Source organism: Schistocerca americana, chromosome 4, assembly GCF_021461395.2.
Source record: "Schistocerca americana isolate TAMUIC-IGC-003095 chromosome 4, iqSchAmer2.1, whole genome shotgun sequence".
NCBI lineage: Eukaryota > Metazoa > Arthropoda > Insecta > Orthoptera > Acrididae > Schistocerca > Schistocerca americana.
Genome location: NC_060122.1, coordinates 435,657,703 through 435,685,466, shown reverse-complemented (window position 1 = coordinate 435,685,466; position 27,764 = coordinate 435,657,703). Strand labels below are relative to the sequence as shown.

The following is a 27,764-nucleotide window of genomic DNA, read 5'->3' as shown; positions in this document are numbered from 1 at the left end:
ATGCGAAAGAACTTGCTCCCCTTCTAGCAGTAATTTATCGTAGATCGCTTGAACAACGAAAGGTACCTAACGATTGGAAAAAAGCGCAGGTCATTCCCGTTTTTAAGAAAGGCCGTAAGACAGATCCACACAATTATAGACCTATATCGCTGACGTCAATCTGTTGTAGAATTATGGAACATGTTTTATGCTCAAGTATTATGATGTTCTTGGAAGATGAACATCTCCTCTATAAAAACCAACATGGATTCCGCAAACAGAGATCCTGCGAAACTCAGCTCGCTCTGTTCCTCCATGAGATCCACAGCGCACTGGACAACGGCGCTCAGGTTGATGCCGTGTTCCTTGATTTCAGTAAGGGATTTGACACCGTCCCGCATTGCCGTTGAATGAAAAAACACGAGCTTAAGGATTATCGGAGCAGACGTACGATTGGATTCAAGACTTTCTTGCAGATAGAACTCAACACGTCGCTCTCAACGGAACTAAATCAAAAGATGTAAAGGTAATATCCGGAGTACCACAGGGAAGTGTGATAGGACCGTTGCTGTTTACAATACATACAAATGATCTAGTAGAAAGCGTCGGATGCTCTTCAAGGCTATTCGCAGATGATACAGTTGTTTATACCAAAGAAGTAACGTCAGAAGTTAGTAAGAATTTGCAGAACGACCTGCAGAGAATTGATTAATGGTGCAGACTCTGGCAGTTGACTCTGTACGTAAATAAATGTAACATATTGCAGATACATAGGAAAAGAAATTCACTATTGTACAGCTACACTGTTGATGACAAACAGCTGGAGACAGCGTCTGCCGTAAAATATCTAGGCGTAACTATCCAGAGCGACCTTAAGTGGAATGACCATATAAAACAGATGGTGGGAAAAAGCAGACACAAGACTCAGATTCATCGGAAGAATCTTAAGGCAATGTAACTCATGCACGAAAAAAGTGGCTTATAAGGCGCTTGTTCGCCCGATTCTTGAGTATTGTTCATCTATCTGGGATCGTTTAGCTGGCGAGAGAGCGTTACGGAGATGATAAACAAACTCCTCTGGCAGACGTTACAAGAGAGACGTTGTGCATCACGGAGAGATTTACTATTGAAATTTCGGAACAGTACTTTTCAGCGGGAGTCAGACAACATATTACTTCCCCCCACATATATCTCGAGTATTGACCACGAGGAGAAAATTCGAGAAATTAGAGCCAATACAGATGCTTACCGACAACCATTCTTCCCACGCACTATTCGCGAGTGGAACAGGGTTGGCGGGATCAGACAGTGGTACCGAAAGTACCCTCCGCCACACACCATTAGATGGCTTGCGGAGTATGATGTAGATGATGTAGATGATTCCAGGCTCAAGGAATCTACGCCTTCCGAATTTTAACGGTAAACCGCTGTATGACGCACAATCCTTCTATTGTGCGTCTGTCGCTGGAGTTGAATGACCATATCCGTGACGCCTTTGTGCTTATTAGACGAACATCTGAAGAAACTTGTTGCTCTTCTTTAGATCTTCTCTATTTCATCTAGCAGTCATATCTGGTAAGGGATCCAGACTGACGAGAAATACTCAAGTATTGCTCAAACGAGAGTTTTGTAACCTACCTCGTTTTTAAGTGAACTACACTTCCTGAAGATACATTCTGTACCTCTGTCTTTTATCTGCCTTCCCTGCGATTAGTTACATGTTGTCGTTCCACTTTATATCGTTGCATACGCTGCGAGAAGCATTCAACCTCTTCAGGCCTGCAATCTTTCAACGCTGTGACTTCTCTATATACAACATCATTATCCACGGACAGCCTCATGCAGCTTCAAATTTTATCTACGTAATCATTAATATACACACATCAAAATCCGTTTTGCATCACCTCGATTCCGAGAGCTCCGGAAGCTGTACAGAAAATTGAAATAGAGATCAACATAAACACCATTTCCGCCCTTTTTGTTGCTCATGAAAACCACACATTGCATGTTGTAGCACCATACAACGAGGCCTTCAGAGGTGCTGATCCAGATTGTTGTACACACCGGTACCTCTAATACCCAGTAGCACGTCCTCTTGCATTGATGCATGCCTGTATTCGTCGTGGCATGCTATCCACAAGTTCATGAGGCACTGTTGGACCAGACTGTCCCACTCCTCAACGGCAATTCGCCGTAGATCCCTCAGAGTGGTTGGTGGGTCACGTCGTCCGTAAACAGCTCTTTTCAGTCTATCCCAGGCATGTTCGATAGGGTTCACGTCTCGAGAACATGCTACCCACTGTAGTCGATCGATGTCGTTATCCTGAAGGAAGTCATTCACAAGACGTGCACGATAGGGGCGCGAATAGTCGTCCATGAAGACGAGTGCCTCGCCAATATGCTGCCGATATGGTTGCACTATCGGTCGGAGGATGGCATTCACTTATCGTACAGCCATTACGGTGCCTTCCATGACCACCAGCGGCGTATGTCGGTCCTAAGTAATGCCACCCCAAAACAGTAGAGAACCTCCACCTTGCTGCACTCGCTGGACAGTGTGTCTAAGCGTTCAGCCTGACCGCGTTGCCTCCAAACACGTCTCCGACGATTGTCTGGTTGAAGGCATATGCGACACTCATCGGTGAAGAGAACGTGATACCAACCCTGAGCGGTCCATTCGGCATGTTGTTGGGCCATCTGTACCGCGCTGCATTGACGTCGGGAGTGAAGTTGCACATCATGCAGCCTATTGCGGAGTTTTAGTCGTAACAAGACGTCCTGTGGCTACACGAAAAGCGTTATTCAACATGGTGGCGTTGCTGTCAGCGTTCCTCCGAGCCATAATGCATAGGTTCAGATAGTAGCCCTTGGCCGGTCGGATCGAGGCATGTCATCGACAGTTCCTGTCTGTCTGTAACTCCCCCATGGCCGAACAACATCGCTTTGGTTCACTCCGAGACGCCTGGACACTTATCTTGTTGAGAGCCCTTCCTGGCACAAAGTAACAATGCGGACGCAATCGAACAGCGGTATTGATCGTCTAGGCATGGTTGAACTACAGACAACATGAGCTGTGTGCCTCCTTCCTGGTGGAATAACTGGAACTGATCGGCTGTCGGACCCCCTCCGCTGCTGATGCATGGTTGTTTCCGTCTTTGAGCGGGATTAGTGACATCTCTGAACAGTCAAAGGAACTGTGTCTGTGATACAATATCCACAATCAACGTCTATCTTCAGGAGTTCTGGGAACCTGGGTGATGCAAAACTTTCTTTGATGTGTGTATTGTGAAATGTAATGATAGTGAAACACTATCCTGGGGCACGCGCGAAGTTACTTTTACTTCTGAAGATTTCTCTTCATAAAGAACGACTTGTTGTGCTCCGTTTACTAGTAAATCTTCTATACAATCATGAAGCTGGTCTAACTTGTCGTACGGTCGTATTTTGTTCATTAAGCGACAGAGACCTACAGGGAACAGTATCTACTGGGCTGTAATATATGCTGTCTTCTGCATCTCGTGAACGCACTGAGCGAGCTGGGTTTCATACGATTGGTTTTTTCGCAAATCCTATTGATTTCTACAGAGAAGATTATCCGTCTCAGAAAGATCATGACACGCGTTCCAGTGTTTTACAAGAGACTGACTTCAGCGATATAGGCCTATAGTTTTATTCGTCTGTTCGACAACCGTTCTTGAGAACGGGAATTCTTGCACCTTTTTCCAGGCCCTAGGAACGCTGCTGCAAGAGAAAGATCAAGGTCTTTCGTATACTCTATGTAGAATCTTATAGGTATCCAATAAGGTCCAGTTGTCTTCCCTCTTTTCTGCAATTTAGCAGATTTTCCACCCTGTGGTCTCATGTTTTCCGTATCTGTCACTTTGACGTTCGTGCGACCGGGAGAAACTGCAGTAGTCTTCCCCCGCGAAACAGTTTTGGAAGAAGGAATTTACTATATCTGCCTTGTCTCTGTCATTCTCCGTATAAAAACTGTTATGGTCACTGAGTGTCTGGACAGTTGGCTTGAACCGTTTGCTGCTTTAACATAACATCAATATTTTTCAAGGTTTTCTTTCTGATCAGTGGATAGAATTCTATTTCCAAAATTGTTGTACGCCTCACACCTCTCTCTCCTCGCGCTACTTTTGGCTTCATTCCGTCTTTGACTTCGAGGGTTTGCCTACATTTAAATTTGTTTGCTTTGAGGGCAGTTTCCAAAGCGGCGGGCCTTTTCTACCCCTCACAATTTTTGTCGGCACCTACCTTTCAAACGTGCTTCGTTCAGAATCACCAGCAGAAATGACCACACGCGGAGTGGCCTGAAGCCTTACATAACGCATAACAACAAATTTTAAGAGTAAATAGATAGGCCCTGTTGATACTGAGACACAACCATCTTTTAACACCCGTTTGCACCGCTTCCCAGACCGTGATTCTGTTGGACCTTTTTGGCAAGCTACCTTTCACTTGAGCGATATTTGCTGATGCTCGGACCCGTTTAAGATAGTTTTTCTGGTGATGTGTTTGATATTTGTATTATGTTATCACGGAATTCTGAAAACACTTTTCGGGAAAGTTTTATTACGAGCACACTATCAATAAAAAATAAATTTGCGAAAACCGCTCACTTTTATCGACGATTCACAGTAAAATTCTGATCTCTGGTAAGGAAGTCATTAAATAATTGTTCTAGAAAGTGTAGCAGAATTCGAAGCACGCCTCGTTAGCTAGTCTTATCTAATATCCGTACTGCAAATGCCATTAGAGTTTTAAGATCTACTGTTAATAGTGAGACTGACCTCCACTCTTGCAATACATATCGTTTTTCTCTCAGTAGTGTCATTTTTCTTACTTACATGCAGAACGAAGTCAGAGTCAGTGCTATATTCCGGCAATTAGACTTGCGAGCAATGCAACAATAGCGAATCGTTGTCTTTCATTAGACTCTACCTCTCTTTACTCTAGCGGAGAAAGTTTGCCACTGCCGTCCTCCGATCGCTACAAAGTGTCAACAAATGTACTACACCTCTGATCAAAAACATACGGATAGCTATTCTCTCTAAACTCCATCCGAACAGGTCTCCATAACGCTAACGGCACTGGCCGACCGCCATGTCATCCTCAGCCTATAGGCGTCACTGGATGCGGATATGGAGGGACGTGAAGTCAGCACACCGCTCTCCCGGCAGTTGTCAGTTTTAGCGACCGGAGCCGCCACTTCTCAATCAAGTAGCTCTTCAGTTTGCCTCACAAGGGCTGAGTGCACTCCGCTTGCCAACAGCGCTGGGCACGTCGAACAGTCACCCATCCAACTGCTAGCAAAGCCCGACAGCGCTAAGCTTCGGTGATCTGACGGTAACCGGTGTTGCCACTGCGGTAAGGTCGTCGGCATGGATAGCTGTTAGTGAACGTTAATATGGGACGTGCCCAGCCTGCGTCTTTATAAACGCTTGAACTTTGCTGGGTACACTTTCACTAAAGTGTTTGAATGTCTATGGAGGAACAGGAGCCCATTCTTCCTCAAGAGCCGAAGCCAAAGACGGCAGTGACGTTAGACTATGGAGTCTGGAGCGAAGTCGACGTTCTAACTCATCCCAAAGATATTTCGTTGCACTGAGATCGGGACTCTGGGAAGGCCAGTCCACTGCAGGAATGCTATTGTCCAGCAGGAATGCTATTGTCCAGAAACCATTGCCCCACTAATGCTGCTTCATAACGGTGAAATTTCTTGCTGATAGAAACAATCGTCATCTCCGGACTATTCCTCTACTGTATGCAGTACACAGTGCTGTAAAATGTCATCTTATTCTTCGACGTGCATATGGAGTATCGTTTCAGTTGTTTGACTGGATTCGTGATTTCGTCTCAGAGAGGTCACAGTTCGTAGTGATTGACGGCAAATCATCGAGTAGAACAGAAGTGATATCTGGCGTTCCGCAAGGTAGTGTCATAGGCCCTCTGCTGTTCCTGATTTACATAAATGATCTAGGTGATAATCTGAGCAGCCCCCTTAGATTGTTTGCAGATGACGCTGTAATTTACCGTCTAGTAAAATCATCAGACGATCAATTCCAATTACAAAATGATCTAGAGAGAATTTCTGTATGGTGCGAAAAGTGGAAATTGGCAATAAACAAAGAAAAGTGCGAAGTCATCCACATGGGTACTAAAATAAATTCGATAAATTTTGGGTACACGATAAATCGCACAAATCTAAGGGCTGTCAATTCGACTAAATACCTAGGAATTACAACTAGGAGAAACTTAAATTGGAAACACCACTTAGATAATATCGTGGGGAAGGCGAAACAAAGACTGCGCTTTGTTGGCAGAACACTTAGAAAATGCGACAAACCCACTAAAGAGACAGCCTACATTAGACTTGTCCGTCCTCTGCCGGAATGTTGCTGCACGGTATGGGATCCTTACCAGGTAGGATTGACGGAGGACATCGAAAAAGTGCAAAGAAGGGCAGCTCGTTTCATGTTATCGCGCAATAGGGGTGAGAGTGTCACTGATATGATACGCGAGTTGGGTTGGCAGACACGGAAACAAAGACGGTTTTCTTTGCAGCGAGATCTATTTACGAAATTTCAATCACCAACTTTCTCTTCCGAAAGAGAAAATATTTTATTGACTCCCACCTACGTCATAAGAGGAATCAGAGCTCGAACGGAAAGATTTAGGTGTTCCTTTTTCCCACGCGCCATTCGGGTGTGGAATGGTAGAGAAGTAGTATGAACATGGTTCGATGAACCCTCTGCCAGGCACTTAGGTGTGAATTACAGAGTAACCATGTAGATGTAGACGTTTAGGGTTTTCTTTAGCGCAAAAAGAGTTTCACACCCTAACCACGGAAAACACTCCCCTTCGTTCCGTAACACCACCTCCTCCGGACTTCACTGCTGACGCTACATATGATGACAGGAGTTTGCCTAACCCGCAGGGTATAGCGCGACCCATCCCTCCAAATCACTCGTCTGCAGTCGTCCACTGTCCAATGGCGTCGCTCTTTTCTCCACCTCAAGTGTTGGGTGGCTTATGAGGAGCTGCTATGCGTGTGACGTAGAGTGATCGTGTGGTCAACACGACTGAGGTGAGAGTGAGTGAACGAGTGCCGTTTTATAGGTTTCCTCCTCACTGTGTGACAGCAATTTTAATCATTTTATATGCACTCGTTTCTTTTAATATGTGTAAGAGCGCTGATACCCTCGACATTGAGCGCCAATTCACAGGAGCTGGTCCACCGTTGTACCCAATTTTTTTACCTCATTGTTTTTAACACAGTCTTTGTACTTGATGGACTGCTGGTAGCACCCTGCAACTCACTAATGATTTCTTTCTTTGATTTCATGAGATTTTTTACAACCATCTTCCGCAATGTTCGGCGGTTCCTCTCTGTCACTGCATTACTATTGGGGGGAGGGGTTGTTTTATCTGTGGTTGTTCCTTCCTGTTTCCACTTTACAGTCACATCATAAACCGTCGATTTGGGCAGTTTTAGAAGAGCTGAATGCACCTGATGTGTTTGTTATTCACATGACATCCGATGATTATTCGACGTTCAACTTCACTGAGCACTCCTGACAAACCCATTTTGCAGTTACTGCTTCTGTCCTGACAATACAATACCTTCCGATTCCCTCTATGGGGGAACACTTTCCAGACTTGCCTCTAACCAGCCCTGTAATTTTTAAATGATGGTATTCATGTTTTATGCGATGCAGCCTTTTTCTGAAATTACAAAAATTAATCCGAAAAATTTACGTTTTTACAAATGTGAAAACATGTTCCAAAATAGAATATGGGCATGTACCTAACAACAAATATTCTACTGAAATCTTAAACCTTTGCTATGAAGAAAATTTTGTCAGTACAGTACTTAATCGTCCATCTGTTACATTATTACTCTGCTACATACCAAAATCAGTAAGTGAACTCAAATTAAGCAGAAGTATTATAAAAAACCAGTTACAAGTTAAATACATTTTGAAGTAAAAGCTTTCGGAAACTAACATAAATTTTCATTTTCAGGACAGGTAAAATTGTTGAGAAATTAAGGAAACACGGTCCATTTGCAAGTATTACATATTCCATGGTAAAAGACCCTCTTCTGTTTTAAGGTAAACGAACGTGGACGACCGTTGAAGTGAGGCTTACCTGCCCACACGGTATATAAATAGTTCTAAAAATATATAGCATTTTACACACCACAGAATTCTGTACGATGGAGAGTTGACCGTATATTCGAAGTAGCTTAATACATTATACAGCACTTAAATGAGTGTATTGTGTGGAACAACGAAACTTTTAAGACATAAACAGTAAGAGGAGATTCTGAAGTCGAAGCTCGAAAGCACAAATTGCGCATGAGAGACATCAGATCACTGGTAATTTGTTGTTGACCGTATATTCGAAGTAGCTTAATACATTATACAGCACTTAAATGAGTGTATTGTGTGGAACAACGAAACTTTTAAGACATAAACAGTAAGAGGAGATTCTGAAGTCGAAGCTCGAAAGCACAAATTGCGCATGAGAGACATCAGATCACTGGTAATTTGTTTGAATGTGCGATAAAATCAAAAGAGGACGCTTGAGGAGTCTTTTTCCGGATATGCGAGTCAGTGTTTCATTGAGCACTGAAAAGCTCAATGATTAGGGACCTCGAATCAGAGTCAGATCATATCAGTGATCTCTATACAATTTGGAAATAGAACTCTCGTGCCTGAGCCTAAAAGTTACGCGCTCCTGCAGTTTACAGTCGTCGGCATCGTCCAACAAGCTGTAGTTGGGCAAAGAGCTTCGGTCGGCCGGTCCGTGATTAGGGATTATTTACGAATTTCTGGTTATAAGTATGTGAGAGAGGCAACTACCAAATCAACAAGAAACAGTAATATTTCATTAGGTGCCCCCCACTTAACTTTCCTATGTGCAATCTAAGAACTACACAATCTCCCCTTTCATTTTATTCATGTAAATAGTAACAAAAATTATATATACTTTATTAAATTAAAGTTGTGACGTCGTATTCACTGTGTATGTCCTGCAGGAAACTGACAACAACTTCTTTTTCACTTCAGGGTTTAGGCAATATGTCTGTTCCGTCTTCGAATTTCTAAGACTATCTTTTTCACCAACGTCTTTCTTCTGAGGACTTGTACTTGTTTTTAATGACTGAAATTCCATGTTCTCCTGTACGTTCAAGATGTTGCCTTCATTTTTTCTTCCGTTCTTCCACTTTGTCGCTTAAGTTATATATCTCTAACACATTTCGTATAGCTTCATTCCTTGTAAGATCCCTTCTTGAGTAACCTTTGACAGATCTTAAATATCTCATTTCAGATGATTATATTCTGCTTTGGTCTTCCCTTTGTTCAATCTAAGATTCACCGACATAGAGCAGATTGCTGTATTCTGAAACTTTAATTTTGTATCTTTCCTTGTATTGTTCGTTAAGATTTTATTTATAGTTCCACGCCTGTGCTGATATTTATTGATGTCATTCTGTACATCTCTATCGTTATTTAATCTGATATCGCAGCCGAAATATATAAACTGGAGAATTGGTCCAGTGGCTTGTCTTCAGTAAAAATTGAAGACCTCAGTGCAAAAAGGGATAGCTTCACTTTTTCCCATAATATATACCAGACACTATAAGCTTTAGAATCTTATCATGCTACGACTTCGATGGGATAAAGGGATAAATACTAGACATATCCCTGTTTTGTACTGAACATACATGGAGTAGTAACATTAATGAACCACCGTCTATGTTCGACATCGGATTTGTAAAATGTATTTTAGTGGTGGGTACATTCAGATTGTAGCATTTCTTCCTAGCTAATACAGTTTTTGCACCGGATGTTGTTAACATTTCCAACATTATTTTCATAATCCACTATATGACATGTTGCACACTCTCGCTATCGTCAGAAATTGACACATGGAGCACCAAAAAATGAAGATTATTTTCTTTGCAACTTGCCATTTAACATATTTTTTTAAATAAATACACTGCCACATTTGTCGTACATGTCTACTACGTTGAGCGTCAATATAAATTCTGGTAGACAACGCATCACTACAGACTCTAAGTACGTAAAGATGTGTTTCTCGTTAGATCGAGAATCATGTTTATATGTGTAATCATATTAATATGTGTTCCTACTCAACGACTATTAGAGTAGTTCATTCGCTGTTTTGACAATCAGTAGTGGTATGTCCGAGCAAACTACATAAACTTCATCCTAGAGGCGCCTGGGTTGTTAGAGACACTTCACTTTACGAGTTAAACATATTTAAAAAACTGATTAACATAGAATCTAATTTATCAGTTTCTACTGCATCACATGTTGTTGTTTCGAATGTCAATGGAATGAATAAGTAAAACTTGAGTGAAAATAACGCAGATTCATTTTTATAATCAGCCTATCAAAGTCCGAATCGTACTTGAGCAGAACTTTCTCCGTTATCTGCACTAGTTTTGAAAACGTTCGTTTTGTCCTTTTCCAGAAATTTGAACATCCGATTTAACGTATTCATATGCACACAGAATTGGAAAGTACTTTCTTTGATGTTCAAGTACACTCCGTGCCAGCCATGATGCAGTGAGGTAAAAAACTAATACTGGTATATTTGGCACACACCTTCAGAAAAATCGACATTCTATTTAAGGATCACTGGTGCCTACGAAAGACCGCCGGGCGCTGTGTAGACTCCATGGATGAATTTTTTTCATCATAGAGTTAATTTCTTGAACAATACGAAACTTTGTACACAATAAAGAAAGAAAGCGTACGAGTACGAGTATTTTTATCTGTAATGGCTGAAACATTTATTCCAATCAATAAATTTTAGCTCTGGTTTGAATTTCAGAGGTACAGCAGCTAATTCTAAATTTGTATTTGAATTTACTGAGTGCGATATCTGCGCATGATAATTCACTCCACAGCATTGAAGTTGGCCGCTTATCTTCAGATACAGAGGAAATTTATTGGTTTCCGACGCCGATCTGAACCATTAATTTCCAGTAATTAAAGCTGTCTATCATCTGACTGATAAGTTAGCTGCGTCAGTGTTACCTTTGAAGCAAAATTACCTGAGAGGCTTTCTGGAGTATGTATAGTGAGGATGTCTATGATGATGGTTGTGTCATCTAGTGTTGCGTATGTGTTATCAGGGATGAGTATGGAGTGAAAGAAGAGGATAAAGCGAAACCCAATGGCGATAAATGGTCCACTTCTCTCCAATAGCACCAAGGAGATAGACGAGCTCAACATTCCAATCCGACGAATGGATAATAGAGGCATGTGTCTTTACTCCTTGATGCACAGGGTGGGTGTTGTTGATGTAGCCTGGTACGTTGGCGCGATGTCCGTTGATCGAGAACCGTATTCCAGAACATCTTCTTGTTCTCCCAGTTAAATAACGTTGATGTAAATGCTTAATTCCATTAACTGGGCATCACGATTAGATAGTCCAATGGGAATTGGGCACACATTAATTTTTTCAGCCTGAGCACTGTCTATAAAGATGTTATTAATCAGTGTCCTACTATTTTTCTGCACACAAGTTGGGTAATTGAGTGCTGAAGTTAGATTGAAACACCCAAATAATATTTTCAGTTCATTTTTCTTGTCCACGTGTTTTAAGAAATCTATATTGAAATCTCCGTAAATTGCTGTTTCTTCTTGTCTGAGAGGTAGCTAAATAATACATATAGATTTCTCATAAATAGCTGAAAGTCGGCGACCACAATTGTGGGATCATTAAAACGTGCAGTACATTACGGTAACTGACTGTAATCATAATGAGCAAGTGTTGGTAGTGTGACAGTTATGAATAACTTATTTGTTTTGTACTGTTAGCAATCATATTTTTTTTAAATTTAATGCTCTGCTATGTGTTTCGAGAATATTTGACTCATCACTGATGGTTTTTATTGCAAACATTTAAATATAAAAGTCACTCAAATAACCTGAAGTTAGCTATTTGTTAATTTACAAATTCCGCCTAATAGACACTTAACGAAGTCGCTTCCTGTGATAGAGTGGTGTGAGTGAGTGAGTGAATGTGTGTGTGTGTGTGTGTGTGTGTGTGTGTGTGTGTGTGTGAGGAGGAGGAAGGGGGGAGAAAATGACGTCCACTGTTGTGGTTGTGATAGTAAGCTGTAGCTTGCTGAGTGCATAATTGTCTGTGCTGGGTGCATATTTTAGCTTATCAGCGCACACTCCGCTGTAGAGTGAAAATGAATTCTGATATTTTGGCATCTGACGCCAAAATGTCGCAAGGCCGCCGACACCGGCCAGTCTGCAATTGTTGTTTCTGTCCTTCTTGAGATGTTAAGCTATACCTTCTTGATTATGCAGTTGGCTGTGTTGGATGCATAGTGACATTTTGGTAGCTAATGCCAAACTGATTATGAAATATCGTCATGTGTCCAACACAAGTAACTCCACTATGAACAAGATACAGCTTAACATCACAACAGACGACGTCGTTCCTTGCTTTCCACACTCCATTTTGTTAAAAGAAGCGATTGCGTCAATATAATATTAGTCAGAGTTTGTAACCTAACAAATACCCAATTTTAAATTACTTTAGCAGCTTTTGCATTCGTATGCATGCAATAAAAAACACTTAAAAACCTGCAGAACGTGCTCGAATCGCGTAGCAATGTATTACACTAAAACATCTGACTGGCGTCAGAGCAAAATAAATAATTAACAATGTAGTAAATTAACAATAAATACATGGTTTACGTGAAGAAGTGTTTTTATAGTCGGTTTTTTTCGTAACAATGACATCTGTTCGCATTTATTTAGGCGTTAATAGAATGCAGTTACTGTAATTTATATTTCGTTAATACCGTAAGCGGTTCAACGTCAATGATCGTTATTTGTGTTAACACTTATTTGCAATGTCTGGAGTACTATGTCTACTGAGTGGCGGAGAATATTCCTTGTCTAAGAACGTATACTGGCTACAGTTGTCGGGAGCCGTTACAATTGTCTTGAATTGGCACAATGGCATTCTCAGTATCACAATCAGGGCAACGTCTTGGCACCAAAAATTTGATTTTTGTTTTATTTCGTCATTGCCTTAGAAAGCTGTGTTGAGCAAGTATGAGGTCATTCCCTCCAAGACTACTAGAACAGCACTTAACCTCGATCAGCGATACAACAAACCGTATCTTTTCCTTCTCAGAATCAAGCAAGCATGAAGTCGAATGCGGAACAAGAGTTAGAAACTCCGTTCACAGCTGCTGCGCTTGCCACAGGTGAAATCGACCTCCCAAAGAGGTATTGTCCTGCATTACTTGAATTAGATACAGCCCATAACGTTAACTTTGTATTTGTTGGCTGCCTTGTGTTCTGACAATCGAGTACAAGAACTGCAACACAGGTACAGGAAAATACCTATCTTCTCGTGATAACGAGTAATCGAAAGAGGGGAATAAATGAGAAATCTGTGTCGGCACTAAATATTCGCAGGCAATTGATATTGCGAAAAGAATGCATTAGAGCAAATACGTGATGTATAACCTCCATTTAGAAAACATAAGAACCTCTCTTTTCTTGATTTATATCTTTCATTTACAGTGGGACAATCATTAGAAACGTACTAAATTTACAATCCACCGTAACCTTTGTGTGAACTGCGTGTGGACAGAAGAGCTTATGTCGCTGCAGCTGCGATCCACACGATAAGTGACACTGGAAATAAAACAGACGTGTTAGTTACATGAAGGGCAAAATATGTTTTTTCACTACTTTGTTCATCAATATTTCGTTTACATATCAGATAAACATATTTAGAGTGACTTAGCTGCATCTGTGTTCTTTCATTTATTGATACTTTGATAACTGTGGCAGAAATAAGGGACCTCTTGCTTGTTGGCTCTACTTGGTTGTTTACACCGCACTGCCCTTTCTTTTCACCACCAAAATCAACCTTTTGTTGATATCTACTCGTTTCTCTATCCCACTTTCATTTGCACGGAAATTTTGTGTTCCGATGACCAATGTCAGCCACAAGAAGTAAGTTTCAAATCCTTTATTAACCTGACCAAACCTTGAGAAGGAATAAAGGAGAAATGTCATCTACATGAAGTAAATTTTAACTTCTCTATTAATTTCACCGCTCCCTGTGAAATGTTTCTCTGCCAGTGAAGTTTTGCAGCATAAATAATTTACCTTTGTGTTCCTTCTTTACCGTTTTACTCATCATGAATGCTTGTTATTTTTATGATTTCAATAGCACTTTGTTCTGAAGGAAAACTGTAATTTCTGCAACTATAGTTTTCGTATTAGATTAGTAGAACGTAAGTGTAACCAGTTCCTAGTGCACTTCTTTGTTGTATTTTTTGCAACCTGTTAAAAATTGTTCTGAACAGTATACGAAGATATTGTTACATAACTAAATCAATTTTTGTTAAGGGAAATGGTTATGTGAACGATAACGAAAGGCGTTTGCCTTTCTGTAACGTTATTCACATTTTACCGATACGTATTCTCACTATCATAATAATTATCGATTTTTACTCTTGTTTACTCAAACAACAATGAAAGGAGCGTTTCCTAAAAATTAATTTCATGTTTCCCTTCCAGAAATATGTTTAATGTCAGGGTTGATGTGATTGATATGATGATTGAGGAACCCATCACTTGAAAAGTCACTCTTATCAGCGAATAAGGTACATTCTAAGAACTGCAGAAACAGAACACAGTGCCCTAACTTGCGTTGACAGTTAGCTACTCGTTGCTGAAATTTTGCCTCGCTTCTTGCAACCATTGAAGGCGATATGGCTCTGAGCACTATGGGACTTCACATCTGAGGTCATCAGTTCCCTAGAACTTAGAACTACTTAAACCTAACTAACCTAAGGACATCACAAACATCCACGCCCGAGGCAGGATTCGAACCTGCGACCGTAGCAGTCGCGCGGTTCCGGACTGAAGCGCCTAAAGCAGGCGATATGGGTAGTGATGATTATCAGACAGGATGTTCCAGATCGTCATGTGATTTACACTGACCCTTTTCCCAGTTCTTCTTGTACTAGCTGATGGAGTTTCATCTACAGTACGAAGAACCTGTTCTTCAAGCTCAGGCGTTCGAACACTTGGCGTTCTTGCACCATTTGCCACTCTCTTCTCAAATTAGCCTATCTCTCGCAAGTGTTGGTGGAGTGGTACACACATGCTTGTACAAGATAACTGCCTGCCAGGGTAACGTCAACATAAAGTTTACGTGCTGCATCCGCATTCCCATCAGCTAGGCTGTACATGTAGCGTATCTGTCATTTGAGACAGTGAATACACTGTTGTGCTGTATTGTGAGGATAGCTACTCTAAAACAGAACTAACGACAGTTAAACTAAACGAAACAAGCATCATGATCAACTGGAAACGAAAACATAGACTGTATAGTACACTAAATGCCTATTTGACATGCCGGCCGGGGTGGCCGAGCGGTTCTAGGCGCTACAGTCTGGAGCCGCGTGACCGCTACGGTCGCAGGTTCGAATCCTGCCTCGGACATCGATCTGTTTGATGTCCTTAGGTTAGTTAGGTTTAAGTAGTTCTAAGTTCTAGGGGACTGATGATCTCAGAAGTTAAGTCCCATAGTGCACAGAGCCATTTGAATCATTTTTGCCTATTTGACATCTGTTGCATGCCGATTTCGTGATGCTGCAATTTTTAAGGCCAGCTTTGTGCAGTACCATGTAAACACTACTGCTGTTTGTAAGGAAATTAATTCTAAGTTCTTCTGTAGGCTGATGCAACATTTGTCCTGAAGTTACGTTGTTAACGCAAGAAATACGATAAGTGGTTTTAAATGTGACAACTGGCTGTGGGCTGGCTTCACCTGTGTGTGCATACGTCCACAAACACAATGTTTTCTGTACTCGAGACTTCCAGTCCATAAACTGAATTCTGAAATTCTGTCGGTTTACGCAAAGCAGCTGTTATGAATGACAGATCTGACATTAATTCTTACGGACGTGTGGCGAATTGACAAAGGAATCCATGACCGGTCATCGTCTCTGTACGACGTAATATTCAAAGGACAAATTTGCGCAAGGCGAGCTAGAAATGATGTCGCCATGGCTATTAGCAGCGGGAAGCGAGTCTTGCAGACGCAACCGGAGGATTAAGGGTACCGCCGGCCTCCAAGCGTGGTAACAGCAAGCTGGCGGCTCGGGTTCCCTTAGCCGCGTGAGAACCTTTCACTGGTCATCTCTTTTTATCGTTGCCCTCCATCACAGCCTTATCAGGTATTAAGGACGCCAGCGGTTTATCCTCTGTAGCGGTGCCGATAATCGTTAAATGAAAACAATGGGATTAAAGCTAAGCCTTATTTCTGGAAAACTAACGTATTGATCTCGCGCGTCACACACAATACACCTTGGATTGTACTATAAGGAACAGATGATATTGTTTATAAAGAGCTATCCATTATTCAGAAGGTCACATTGACACAATAAAGGCTCTGATATTTTCTCAAGTGAACGATTTAGAACGTCCTGTATTTAAGCGCTCATTTCCATATAGGAGAACTCCGTTGACTAAACTTCGGAAATTGTTCGGGGATATTTTCTGAGTATCATTGTGCCGCAGATCTATTGACTATAGCGCCTCTTTACAGACAATAAAAGTTACGTTTGTGTCTATGAAAATATATTCACGACAATGGAAAAGTCTGCAGTATGCTATCATTGGAAAGCACGACTCAGAATTCAAAGTAATGCAACAACCCTTGTATAGAAAAGTACTGTGATGTCTCTCTGGAATAGTTCAGTATAGCTCGGTCGTGATGCTCTTTCACTGCATTCAGTAATCTCATACACGAGGTGCACATCGGCCAACTGTTCTCCACTAAACCTATCCGCATTGCTGTGTATCGCTTTTCATGTGCAGCTAACACTGGATGACTACATGACTACAGTTCACACATAAGTGCCTGGCGGATGGTTCATCAAACCATTTTCACACTATTTCTCTACTGTTCCACTCTGTTCCACTCTGTAACAGCGCACTGAAAAAAAAAATCTTTCCGTGTAGCCTGCATTTCCCATATTTTATTGCTGTGATCATTTCTCCGTATCTAGCTGGGCGTCAACAAAATATTTTCGAATTCGGAGCAGAACGTTGGAGATTGAATTTCGTGAAAAGATCTCACCACAATGAAAAACGCCTTTGTTTTAATGATTGTCACCCCAATTCGCGTATCATACCCGTGACTCTTTCTCCACTATTACGCGACAATACAAAACAAACTGCCCTTCTTTCAGCTTTTTCGATGTCCTCCGTCAATTCTATCTGTTAAGGATCCCATAGTGTACAGCAGTATAGGGCATGGGACGGACAGGCGTAGTGTAAGGAGTCTCTTCAGTACACCTGTTGCATCTTGTAAATGTTCTGCCAATAAAACGCATTCTTAGGTTCGCCTTCTCCACGACGTTACCTATGTCATCGTTCCAATTGAAGTTGTTCGTAATTGTAATTCCTATGTGACTAGCTGAACGGACAGCCTTTATATTTGTGTGATTTATCGTGGAACCTAAATTTAACGGATTAATTTTAGTATTCATGTGGATGACCACACGCTTCTCATTATTTGAGGTCAATTGTTACTACTGGAAAAACGTACCCAAGATAAAATCGTGCTGTAAAGAATACAAGCCTCGAGACGAATAATAAGGTGTGCATTACTTTAGCCAACCGAAAGTACCGTGAGTGAAGGGAAAAAGTTTGTTTCCAAAGAAGGTACGGCACACAGCTCATACTGTCAACATTTGCACTGTTGTGCTGATATTTTCAGTGAAATACGGTTACAAAGACATGAAATCAAATGAAATGCAATTACTCTGCAGCGAACCGCTGGAGTCCACGGGTCACTTATACTAAAATACCCAGAAAATATCCCTGAACGACCTTCGGAATGTTGGTGGAATTCGTTTTCACCTAGCATGAAGTCGAGAGACACGGTTTCAACAGACGTTCAGTGACGTGCGCGGATTGATTTTATACAAGAGACTCAGGCCTCTAATGGATCGTTATAGGGTATTTGAATTCCTGAGAGACTGTACGGACTTTTGAACAAAATTATTCTTTAAAACGCTTTTCAACTCTTGCTGGATGAAACACAGCTGATAACTCGCGGGCTTGAGCTGTCGCACCGGCACACTTTCCACGCGATGTTTACGGATCCACGAGGTTCAATTTAAGTCACAATAAGTTGGTCGTGATGGTGCTGTCCCATAATAGCGAGATCATCAGACAAATTTCGTCTTGTAGGACTTCGATAACAGCCTCCTCTCGTCGATGCTTTCATAGAGCCGGCTGGTGAGGTGATACTGTGGCTGCAATTATGCAGCATATTCTTTAGAAGCTAGGCGTACGAGCCACCATGTTGTGTCCCCATACAATGTGATGTTATAATCGCAGTCGACATTTCTAAGAGCACTTGAGGGGCAGTTCACTGTGATAGCAGAACAGATACTGAACAGTGCTGCAACAAAGTAGACGTACTATACACACCAAATTCCTAACAACGTAACTATTCGCGTCCTTTTGTTTCTTAGATCAAAGCACTCAGCGGACATCGCTAAACGTATGAAAATTTGTAAGTGGAGTTCTCTTACGCTCTATATAGGTTTCATAGTAGATTAGGCCTAAATTACTTCAGTACTGCATGAAGACGTTCGTTTTATTTTCATGGGCGTAATATAAAATTCGCAATCATTTTACTGCTTGGCTCGGTTGCTTGGGTGATAGGTGTTAGGGAAATGTACTCCGGTCCATAATTTAGGAGAACTACGAAAAAACTTGATCATGGTAACACTGCGTGACTTTACTGAGAGACAACAGCGAAACATGTATTATCTTGAAAGAAAAGAAACGAAACGGCTTGCATACTAAGGGACGACACGTTGTGTGATATTAGTGCGAAACTATTTTTCGACTATGATCTGTTTCATAAGAATCTCTCAACTCAGTAGCAGTGGACGAGCACTTTACCACAGCTTATCCGGGATACGTCCTGAACGAAGACTTACACAAGAGGAACTAGGCTAAGGCTGCAAATTTGTGTGCTTGGTAAAAGTCTTCGGTTCGTGACTGTGGCATTCAGATACATATTGTTTGATGCAACGTACTGCTGTATTCGTTCCTTCGGCTGTTGAAAGCATATCTGCCTGTCGTTAAACACGACACTGCTGAGCATCTCCTAAGTTTTTGCCATCCGTAGGAGCGTATAGCACCTTTCCAATAATGCGCTCGTCTAGAACTCTGGCCGATAATCAAGTATCATAAAAACTCGCCGATACGTCTCCAAGCGTTCAGGCCCAAATTAGAAGGTCGAAATACACTATAAAACTGATGCGAACACATGAAGATCTAGAAATAAATGTTTATGTAGGGGTAACAAATATCATTTTAACGAAAGGTGGGTCCTGATTGTGTAGACAGTGCGACTCCAGTCAGAAACAAGCATCTGGATTTTGATTGCAAGCGGTGAACGAAGTAGTTACTTACGTTCAACATATTGTGTTGTTTAACTTAATAAGAAGGGGCAAGTGCTGGTGATGGAGGAAGCTGGTACTACTGAGAGGTGTGAATTTATAATGCATGACTGTACCGTGATACGAATGTCTAAGGTGGATTGAGGGGCAACATAATCACATATCCGAAATTTAACAAATAAAGTCTTACAGCGAATGAGGAAACGAAGTTTCCGAATGAATGAAGCAGTGTGTGTCGATACACTGGCCGGTCAAAACAGTAGAACGAATAATCTTCTCACCCTTTTAAATGCAGTTGATAATCAATAGGAAAATTTTGGTTATTACCTCTAAGGGCACGATTCAGAAGCAAAATTATAAGTGTAGAACGGAGACACGAGTAAATTAGGTACTTACTACGAGCGAACAACTTCTAAACAAAGGTAACATTTACACACATCAAAAAGAGATTTGCACCACCTCGGCTCCGAGTGTTCCGGAACCTGTACAGAAAATTGGAATAGTGATCAACATAAACATCATTTCCGCCCTTTTTATTGCTCATGAAAACCACACATTGCATGTTGTACCACCATACAGTGAGACCTTCAGAGGTGGTGGTCCAGATTGCTGTACACACCGGTACCTCTAATACCCAGCAGCACGTCCTCTGCCGGCCGGGGTGGCCGAGCGGTTCTAAGCGCTACAGTCTGGAACCACGCGACCGCTACGGTCACAGGTTCGAATCCTGCCTCGGGCATGGATGTGTGTGATGTCCTTTAGGTTTAAGTAGTTGTAAGGTCTAGGGGACTGATGACCTCAGAAGTTAAGTCCCATAGTGCTCAGAGCCATTTGAGCACGTCCTCTTGCATTCATGCATGCCTGTATTCGTCGTGGCATACTATCCACAAATCCAGATTCTCCCACTCCTCAATGGCGATTCGAGTTAGATCGCTCAGAGTGGTTGGTGGGTCACGTTGTCCATAAACAATCCTTTTCAATCTATCTCAGGCATGTTCGATAGGGTTCATGTCTGGAAAACATGCTGGCCACTCTAGTCGAGCGATGTCGTTATCCTGAAGGAAGTCATTCACAAGATGTGCACGATGGGGGCGCACATTCTCGTCCACGAAGACGAATATAGAGATGGGCAAACTCGTACATCCTTGAGAACCAGTTCACCGGTGATTGCCCTTTTTTGGGAACCGTTCATTTTTACTCATTCGCCGTTCATTTGTGCTTAGTATACGGTTCTTATGAAAAAGTGAAAATTCGTAGAATAGGTGACTGAAGATGGAAGGCGTCAAGAGGGGACACTTGCCTCCGCCCTGGAGTATAGAGTTTTTATCCATTACAGAATTTTCACACACGTAATTTTCGTGATTCCGCAAAACCTCTCGTTTAGCCAACTGTAGCGTTATGTGACTCATAGCAGTGAAATAAGGTGGCGCACGAAAAGCCGGCCACGAGTACAGGCTGCTCGTCAATTATGCAGGATTTGTTGACCGCTACGAGCAGAATAGATAAACATGTAATAATTAGGCAGTGAAGAAAGAACAAATAAGTTAATGCAACCAACAACTGCGAAACAATAGATGACGATTGGTAGGCAACAATGAGCAGTCTAGTACTCGGGACCGACTTTTCGAGTGCCACCCTGTGCTACTGAAATAATATTGTAGAAGTTAGATTCTTTACACAAAATGTGACACCAGACACTCGATTATGGAGCGCGGGCTTCATTCGGTTGTAAATCGGTCTGCCTTCCATAACAATGAACTTGCTCTTTTACCTTGGATCAAAAACTCGTGTGTGCCATACCGACTTCCTTTGCATGTATAATAAAAAAATCTTGCCTTTTTACAAGTATTTCTAACGCTGTTATGCTGTTCATCGAAATAGTGTAGTAAGCTGATATGCCCTTTTGTTGCCTGAAAAGATGTATGTATTACATACCACGTAATTTTATGTAATTTTTGCGTAATTATGAAATACATTTTAATTACAGGTCATGGACGCTGAACAGAATACGAAAAGAACCAAAAGTTCAGAGTTCAAGAAAGGTGTGAAACAGACCTATAATGGGCGTGCGCAGCGAACAAAAGGAACAATGCCCTATAAGCAGTCGGCAGTGGAACTGCGACGGGTGGCCACGCGAAGGACGAGTCCGGCCTAGCGAGACCGAGACAGATGGGAACCGGACCGAGGCTGGAACGAGACCGGTCGAAGAGCTGTTGCGGGAACGAGATCGACCGCTTCCCCTTCCCGGGAACTATAAGTAGGAAGCCGCGACAAAGTGAACTATGAAAGACCGTTCCTTAGAATTTGTTCATGCTCGTTCCGTTCATATTGATGAACCGTTCCTTTGGACACGTTAGTTCGCGAACGACCCATCATCCCTAGAAAAATGACACGCCAACATGCTGCCAATATGATTGCACTATCGGTCGGAGGATGGCATTCACGTATCGTACAGCCGTTACGGCGCCTTCCATGACCACCAGCGGCGTACGTCGGTCTCATATAATGCCACCCCAAAACATCGGGGAACCTCCACCTTGCTGCACTCGCTGGACAGTGTGTCTAAGGCGTTCAGCCTGACCGCGTTGCCTCCAAACACGTCTCCGACGATTGTCTGGTTGAAGGCATATGCGACACTCATCGGTGAAGAGAACGTGATACCAATCCTGAGCGGTCCATTCCGCATGTTGTTGGGCCCATCTGTACCGCGCTGCGTGGTGTCGTGGTTGCAGAGATGGACCTCGCCATGGACGCCAGGAGTGAAGTTGCGCATAATGCAGCCTATTGCGCTCAGTTTTAGCCGTAACATAACGTCCTGTGGCTGCACGAAAAGCATTATTCAGCATGGTGGCGTTGCTGTCAGGGTTCCCCCGAGCAATAATCCGTAGGTAGCGGTTATCCACTGCAGAAGTAGCCCTTGGGTGGTCTGAGCGAGGCATGCCATCGACGGTTCCTGTCTCTCTGCATCTCCTCCGTGTCCGAACAACATCGCTTTGGTTCACTCCGAGACGCCTGGAAATTTCCCTTGTTGCGACTCCTTCCTGGCACCAAGTAACAATGCGGACACGATCGAACCGCGGTATTGGCTGTCTAGGCATGGTTGAACTACAGACAACATGAGCCGTGTACCTCCTTCCTGGAGGAATGACTGAAACTGATCGACTATCGAGCCCTCTAAGTCTAATAGGCGCTGTTCATGCATGGTTGTTTACATGTTTGGGCGGATTTAGTGACATCTCTGAATAGTCAAAGGGACTGTCTCTGTGATACAACATCCACAGTCAACGTCTGTCTTCAGGAGTTCTGGGAACCGGGGTGATGCAAAACTATTTTTGATTTGTGTATAAAGACGAGTATAATTTGAGGAACATCTCTCGTATTGAAAGCTAAAGTTACCCTGTTATTACTCTTGTTATAAAAATTGTAGTTTGCGCTATTTAAATTCTAATTATGCATTATAAGCTGATAATTTGGAATAAAATCAATAGTCGTCACGAGATTTAAAACAGGATATCTCAAGGCTCTACTAATTTATAATCGATTAACTGCATAGACCATGGAATTAGAAACAAAATTAATTTGACATAAACATCTTTCTCCTGCTAGTTAGTCGTCTCTTGGTTCATCAACAAGACTTTGTGTTCAACTGTGTACACTGAAACATTCCGAAATTATTTTAAGTGAGAATGCCAACTCCAGTTGTCACACAATCACAAAGGAAGCGTGTCTATTTAACAAACCTAATAGACACAGAGTGACATTCAATACTTTTCTGGCTTCACAAGATAGTCCACAGCTCGTGGTCTTGCGATAGCGTTCTCCCTTCCCGCGCACGGGGTCGCGGGTTCGATTCCCGGCGGGGTCAGGGATTTTACTCTGCCTCGAGATGACTAGGTGTTGCGTGTATTTCATCCTCATTCACTCGCAATTCGCCGTAGTGGCGTTAAAGAACTTGTGGAGCGGCGGCCGAACCGCCCCGCGACGGGTCTCCAGGCCATCAATGCTCATTATTATTATTATTATTATTCACAAGATACACGATAAATAATAAAGCACGTCATTCATCATCAACATCATTAGTAACTCGACATCCACTACAACATATAGAGATTTTTCCAGGCATTGTGGACCTTAGTCGAACCTATCCACGCCTCTCATGCACATCATCTACCAGTACCCCCGTTATTAATGTGTCACCGTCTCGGTCTGCCAATATTTGTTCGAATCCAGCCAAGAACCTCCTTAGACCATCTTTCAAATACACTACATGATCGAAAGTATCCGGACAGCCTACGTAATGCGGAACTGACCATTTGATGCCACTAGCGGCGGTCCCACTGTATAAAAGGAGACAGGGAGTACTCCTTCGTCAGTGGAGAAACAGTAACAGCAAAACGGATCAGGCAGAACTCAGTGACTTCGAACGTGGGCTAGTCACTGGATGTCACTTGAGTAAAAAATTCATCACGGATATTTCCACTCCGTTTAAAGTTGCCAAATCGAATGTTGGTGATGTGATTGTGAAGCGGAAACGCGAAGGAACAGCCATAGTTAAACTAAGACCACACAGGCCTCACGTACTGAAAGGGACCGTTGAGCGTTCCGGAGGTAGGTTTAAAAAAATATCAAGAAATCAACAGAAGGAATGACTCATGAGTTCCACAGTGCTACCAGCAGTCCACCTAGCGCACTGTCTTTGTGTACGGAACGGGGTACAGTGGTCGAGCAGCTCTTCAGAAGCCACACGTTTCTATAGTCAATCCTATGCGACGCTTAAGGCATTATCAAGAGCGCTGCCACTGGGTAGTGAATGACAGAAAACGATTGATTTGGAGTGACGAAACACAGTACATCCTTCGGAAGCGTTTGGGTCTGGCAAATTCCTGGGGAACGTTGTCTGTCATCATATGTAGTGCCAAAAGTGAAGTGCGGATGAGATGTTGTTACAGTGTGTGGTATTTTTCGTGGTTAGAGAGTGGTCCTCTTTGCTTAAGAAAACGCCTAAGCATTGTGTACTACGTACGGTAGAGGAACAGCTGGGAGACGATGATTATTTATACCAGCATGAAAATGCAACCTGTCATAAAACAGCTTCTGTGAGACAACGCTTTGTTGACAATAACAGTTCAAAACGGACTGGCCCGCCCAGAGTCCCGACGTGATACCCATGAAACGCCTTTGAGGTTAGTCAGAACGTCGACTTTGCTCCAAAATCCAGCATCCAACAGCTCTGCCTTCTCTGGTTTCGGCTCTTGAGGAAGAATGGGCTACCATTCCTCCATAAACAGTGTCACCTCGTTGAAAGTGTCCCCAGCAGAGTTCAAGCTATCTGAAGGAGATGTGTGGACACATCCCATGTTAATGTTCATTAATAGGTGTGCGGATACTTCTGATCATTCAGGGTATATGCATAGCTAAATGTTTCGTCCATCTCTATTTCTTTTTCATGACAGTGTTAATTACGTCTTCCACTCCACTATGTCCCCTGATCTACTTCTTTGTTTTACGGTGTTTCCTTGTAATTCCTCAACATTCCTCTTTGCATTGCTAGCTGCATGATTGGTTTTCTCATGAACGCTCAATCACTGCCATAAGTTAAAAATGTACACTGACTGGAAGCTTTCCTTTGAAGACACATTTGAAGCCTGGTTTTAAATACTCTGTTTAAATTACCAAAAGCAGTCCAGGTCATTTTTTTCTCTCAGGTTTATTTCTTTTAACGATTATCTATGCGTCGTATTAAACTGCCTTAAATACAAATACTTGTCGACTGGTTTTATAACTTCATTGATAATAATGATATTTTGCTTTCTATGTGTTGATGGTACATCATTTTCGCATTATTATAATTTATCTTTAGACTTACTTTTACATTTTCTCTTTTGCAACATCCTCAATTAAATGCCATGACGGCTTATTCAGCTTGGGTAAAGATGGTCGCTTGACCGGTACTGATTATCTATCAATAAATATACACTGCACGACAGAAAAGTGAAGCAATCAGAAGATATGGCCGAATGTCATCTAACTTCGTACACGTACACACCATCGGCGGGTATGTAAATAATCAGAGTTGCAGGTCTCTGTGCCAAGTAGAATGGTCACCAAAACGTATCAGTGGTGTCCCTGCTTAATGCTGTTATTAGGCTTTTTATGGTATGTAAGGAGCGTGAACAGCGTCAGATGCTGAGTGATCATTCTGAACGACAGGGAGATGCTGTGTACTTGTTTGAGACAGCATTATCAGCACGTAACAGAGTTTGAAAGGGGCCTTGTTATGGGCGTCCATTTAGCCGGCTGACCGAATGATGCAAAATCCAGATTTTTCTTGCTTTCGGATGTGGCAGTGGCCCGATGTTGGACTGCACGGCGACTTGAGGGCAAACATTCACGAAGGTTCTGGTCGACCAAGCGTGACCATCACTAAGGAGGATCGCCGTTTTGTGCAACGAGGATATGGCAGTCCCTTCACATCTGTGTCTGCCGTCCCAGAACAAGTGCAGTAATTGAGTCCCTGCAACATTCTGTGCCACGCTGCACCACTGGTTGGAGAGCAGCAGGAGGCAGACTAGGAAATTACCATCTCATGCATATGTACGAATGCATGCTTTCATGGCTATATCCGTTAATAAAACATTCTCGGGTTTCAAGAAGCGTCAAGTGGTTTACTGCCCACGATCTTTTGGCGAGCATATCCTCTGCCACTGTCAAGTGGACGACTGTTGTGTGGTTGTCATTGCCGTGCTTATATAGCAGCGCCGTCGCTCGTGACGTCACTGTTGCTCCAGTGGAAACCAATGAAGTCACGAGCGACGGCACGGCTATATAAGCACGGCAATGACAACCACTCGACTGTCGTCCACTTGACAATGGCAGAGGATATCTTCGCCAAAAGCTCGTGGGCAGTAAACCACTTGACGCGGCTTGAAACCCGAGAATGTTTTATTAACCTCCTGCATGGGCTGCCGTTAACACCACAACAAAAACGGTTGCGGTTGGAGTGGTGCCGTGATAGGGATGTATGTACTGCTGATAAATGGCGTCGCACTACGTTCAGCGCTGACTCCGTTCTGCACAATCCCAGGTGACGACCGTGGGCGAGTATGACGTTGGCGTTGACCTGGGGAGAGAACCCACTCCTCCAGTGTTTTGGAGATACACGGCATGTGTTACCTGTCATGCGACGATACATGGTGCCATTTTCCAACAGGACAGTGGCCACACACACATGGCACGTGTCTTATGAACTGTCTGCGTGATGTTGATGTAGTACCAAGGCCAGCAAATCCCCAGATCTTTGGCCGGTAGAGTGACCAAGCGGTTCTAGGCACTTCAGTCGGAACCACACTGCTGCTACGGTCGCAGGTTCGAATCCTGCCTCGGGCATGGATGTGTGTGATGTCCTTAGGTTAGTTAGGTTTACTTAGTTGTAAGTTTAGAGGACTGATGACCTCAGATGTTAAGTCCCATAGTGCTTAGAGCCATTGAACAATTGAACCCCAGATATGTACCGAATAAAATATATGTGGGGCCAGACTGGATGTTAACTCTGTCCAAGTGCCAGTTTCCAGGCTGTCAAGGACCGTTACAGCAGTTGTGAAGCAGCTTGCCTGAAGAGAGGATCCAGCGGGTATTATGACACCCTTCCCAACCGAATCAGTACATGCATCCACGTCAGAGGGGGTGCAATCTTATAATGGGGCTTGTAGTGCCAAGTTCTCAGTCAATTTAATTTGATTTTGTAATCATCGAAGTATCGTCATATACGCTGTCAACTCATGACGCTTCGTTTCGTTTTTTCCTTCCACTTCTGGGTCTTTGAAGTTTTCATCAGACAGTGTACATTACTACAGCTTCTGGTGGTTGGATGATGCCGTTCTCGGCTGGTCCCAGCGGAGGTTCGAGTCCTCCCTCGGGCATGGTTGTGTGTGTTTGTTCTTAGGATAATTTAGGTTAAGTAGTGTGTAAGCTTAGGAACTGATGACCTCAGCAGTTAAATCCCATAAGATTTCACACATATTTGAACATTTTTTGATGCTGTTCTTTAAGCTTTCTAGCTGTTTATACGAGAGATTCAATAAATATTTACAGTTCACCCGGAAATACCTTCGATTTTGTGCTTTATAGTTTTGATGATGTTTCGTTCCTGATTTACTTTCAAACCAAAATTAGTGGATCACACATCGATACTAATAGTGTACAGGTGCATAATATTCACTGTACAACACTGGCAACGTAATGGAACTATGAATAAACG

At 42.6% G+C, this 27,764-nt stretch overlaps 1 protein-coding gene across 2 annotated transcripts in view; it reads right to left on the bottom strand.

The window, feature by feature from the left end:
• The window catches only part of LOC124613181 (peptide transporter family 1), a 341,779-nt gene that overhangs the window by 286,262 nt on the left and 27,753 nt on the right, over positions 1 to 27,764 (bottom strand). The window lies entirely within an intron of this gene.